Source organism: Papaver somniferum, chromosome 8, assembly GCF_003573695.1.
Source record: "Papaver somniferum cultivar HN1 chromosome 8, ASM357369v1, whole genome shotgun sequence".
Lineage (NCBI taxonomy): Eukaryota > Viridiplantae > Streptophyta > Magnoliopsida > Ranunculales > Papaveraceae > Papaver > Papaver somniferum.
Genome location: NC_039365.1, coordinates 25,148,828 through 25,152,664, shown reverse-complemented (window position 1 = coordinate 25,152,664; position 3,837 = coordinate 25,148,828). Strand labels below are relative to the sequence as shown.

General features: G+C 33.8%; 1 long non-coding RNA gene across 1 annotated transcript; it reads right to left on the bottom strand.

The window, feature by feature from the left end:
* Positions 1 to 974: 974 nt before the first annotated feature.
* LOC113302828 lies at positions 975 to 3,490 on the bottom strand. Its single transcript, XR_003337130.1, has 2 exons — positions 3,312 to 3,490; positions 975 to 1,352 (listed from the first exon to the last, which is right to left on the bottom strand). It is a non-coding gene; the product is annotated as an uncharacterized LOC113302828 (long non-coding RNA).
* Between the last annotated feature and the right edge of the window lie 347 nt (positions 3,491 to 3,837).

The window sequence follows — 3,837 nt, the reverse complement described above, 5'->3', positions numbered from 1 at the left end:
TTCTGGAATATTTTGCTCGTGTTGTAGCAAGTAATTTTCTAAAGTAATCAAAGCTTGAAAAGCATCTTTTTTTTTAAAAATAAATTCCACAACAGTTACGTTACGATAATATGAGGGCGCTGATAGCCCATGGAAGATTATTCGAGTGAGCATCCAATCCGTTGCCAACTGGCACTTGAAAAGCATCTTTAGATGACATATTTGGTATGACGCTACTATCATCTGGTTCAGGATCATTCTCATCATTCATTACTGATTCAATAATTTTTTTGTCTGTTGGAGACTCCATAACTGCATCATTCCAGATGTGCGACGTCCATCATATTTCTATAACGTAATTTAGAAGTTAATCCTTGGATTTCTTCTTCTAATTGACCATTTCTATAATAGTACATGTATTTTCTTAAACTCTACGTAATCAATTCATATAATCGGATTAGCAGTCTCAATACATAGTTTCATACTTATTCTGCATGTATAATACCGATTGAACTTCAAATGTATACTAATATAAAATCAAAAGAAAATTAATGTTAATTGAATTATTGATAAGAATTTTGACCAATATCCCATAGATATATTTGTACATCTTCTCCTATACAATGTAACTTCTTAATAAAGTGAATATTGACTAAATGAATAAATATTCGTTTATCGATAAATGAATATTTTATTCATTTATCGATAAATAAATAACCCCGCTAAACGAATATTTTTTCTAAATCCCGAGGGCATTCATTTACCGAGGTTTGACTGTATCTAGGATTCTGACTGACTAAAGCCGGTCCGTATGGGGGTGGCTAACGGGAAAAATACAGTTTAGTCCAAAAATCAGTCCAAAAGTACAATTTAGTCCATCCCGAGTCAACTAGGTATAAATTAGTCCAAATACGTGGAAAGTACACTAATAGCCCTTACTACTTACAATTTAGTCCAAATATTTTCATTTTAATCCAAAATGACTCATGACTATGTCAGCAATTTTAAATAATATACAAATAATTAAAAAAACATTTATCTTTCGTACCGCTCGTCCAAAATTCACAAACGTTATATATTCGGAAAGCTCTTTTCGAGATCTACAAAAAGAGTACCCATAAAATTTGTAATTCACACTAGTGTACAACTATGTACCTATCGACAAAAATATTGAAAATCCAACATTCATATAACCATACTGCCACTCTAGTTTGCGCAGACTGACAAAAATATAAACCACGCCAAGCTCTAGCTGCATAATGGATGGATTTGGATAGGATGGTTTAGCATTTAACCTACATCCAGGACAAAGATACGGAAGCCACAAGATGATTTGCATACCGAAGCATGATACTAGACTGACATGTTTTTTCCTGCAACAATAGATACGGAATCAACTGTGATTTTCCAATGAAATCACACACATATAAGAGTCAGTTATTTGGAATTGTGAATATCTGCAACACCTAACAAAAGAGTGTCCCATGGGCTTAGTCGATATCTTATGGAAGTTCAAATAGCATGACTTAGAAGCTAATGGGAAACTTATGTTTTTACTTGGCAATACACCGGAAAATCTAAATTTTAATTCCCATTGGACATCATAAAATTCAAAGTCAAACAATAGCATCACCAGTCAACCCACATCCCCTCCTACTAAAAAGAACACTGAAGTTCAACAGCACATGTCACTCCGAACGAAATTGAATCGATAAACAGACAAACTAGAATACAAGGAAATGAACTACTGTTATATTTCGAAACAACAGTTCCATACCAAAGTGTTCTAATCTATCATTGTAGTAATTGATGTCTCAACCAAATTACTCAAAATTGTCTCCACATTATACTCTAATCTCTCGTCCAACTGGTAAATCTCAGTCGATCTAATTATACCCAGTACTAAACAAACAACAGTAAAAAGTGATTAGTTGTCATGGGATTCCGTTAGTGTTTCTCTAATCAATTTATCTAATCAAAATATGAGCGGGAGCATTAGGACAACAAACTATACCTATTCATTGTCATACTAGGAACATTCGTAACTTAATTTATAAATGTTTGGTACATTTTTCCCATCTACAGTAATGAGGCTGCCTGATATTACTGGAGTAGATAAATGAAGTCCCCACAACCTCTGCTTCACAACATCATATGTGACAAGTCTTGCTATCGTTTTTTTCCCTTTATCCTGAAAAGAGTTCTCTACTGAATAGGATGACAGGTTTCGATAAAATGTTTCGTCGTGCTACACCAGTTATAACATGGATATTACTTATTAATGTTCTTACCATTGTCTAGAGAAACTGCATTCCAAATCCCAGCCTCAAGAATTTCGAATTCATCAGTCAGCTCATTTTATGGAGCTGGTCTACCTGTATAAGTTAAGCTGACATGAGATAAATGTCATTGTTTTCACATGTGTACTAGTTTTTACACCCTAGTTATTTATGTAAGCAAAAATATATGGAGTCATTATTTTCAATTGTGTACTAGTTTGTACACAGTAGAGTATTTATGCAAGCATAAGCTTATGAAGTCATTATTTTCACATGTGTATACTAGTTTGTACACACCTATAAAACATGCATGAAATCGTTCGTTCATACCCACATTCAGACCTACTTTTTTGATGGAAAATATATTGGTGCACAAGCATATGACCACCTGGAAAATATGCGTGAAATCAAGCATTCATACCCATAAACAGGTTAAGTCTTACCGGAACTAGGATGGTGCAGCAGTTTGTACACCCGTTCGGACTCTCTAAATAAAGGAGACAAACTCCACATCATAGACTCCTTATCATAATTTCTACTTGGGTGATGTAGTTCTAACTATTTAACTTAACTGGTCATGCAAAATAAGATAACGATCCTAAAACAGGTAGGGAAACCCCCAACAAAATAGGCATACCAAAATCAGCAAATTAACAGATACATTATAGGAAAGTAAACGACACAATATTTTGTAGGATAGAGAATTAACTTTCAAGACAAGTGTGAAACAATTTCTTTGAAAATTCATTGCATTTCATTAGCATCTGGTCTTGTGAGCCACCGTTATGCTTTTGTTTGCTCTGCGAGCACACCAAAATGGAATGTGGGGGAGTTGGAAGACACGACCAAAGATAATTATAAGAAAACTTGTTTGGTCGACGTCACTGTACAAGAAACTGTGTACTTCCTTGTGAAGTCATTGTACAATAAAAGATTGCATGAAAGTTGAAAACAATACAAATAACCCCATGAGCTTTTTCTAAGAAAGAAACAAGAAAAATCTTATGAGTACAACCGACGATAAAATGGTCAGTTTAGAGATAATCATAATACCTGTTTTTCCTTGGAGCGTTTTTCCTTGTCAGCAGATCCACCATTTACTTTTTTCTCATTCTCATCTTGCCAAGTCTCCTCTTTCTCACGAATGATCTCCTCTTGCCTCTTCAAAGCAACAACCTCTTGATATACATGCTACTTCAATTCTATTACTGTAAAATGAAATAGAAGAGTTGGTTGGTGATAGTATTTCTATAATAATAAGGTACATAACGACCAATATGTAACAACTATATACACATTAAGAATCTATATGTGTACAATTATGTACACATTAAGAAAGAACAGGTGTACAACTATGTACACATTAAAAATTAACATGTGTACAAATATTTACACATGTAATCAAAACAGATATACCCAAATAATATGATCATTTTCATGTTTCCCTCAACCATCAATCAACAAGGAATCTATAACATAATATCGCAACAACAAATAATACAAACCAACAGGAAAACCTTATTCAAAGTTCCCCTGTTCCTAGACTAACAAGGAGATGAGTAATAGCATATTATCTTTG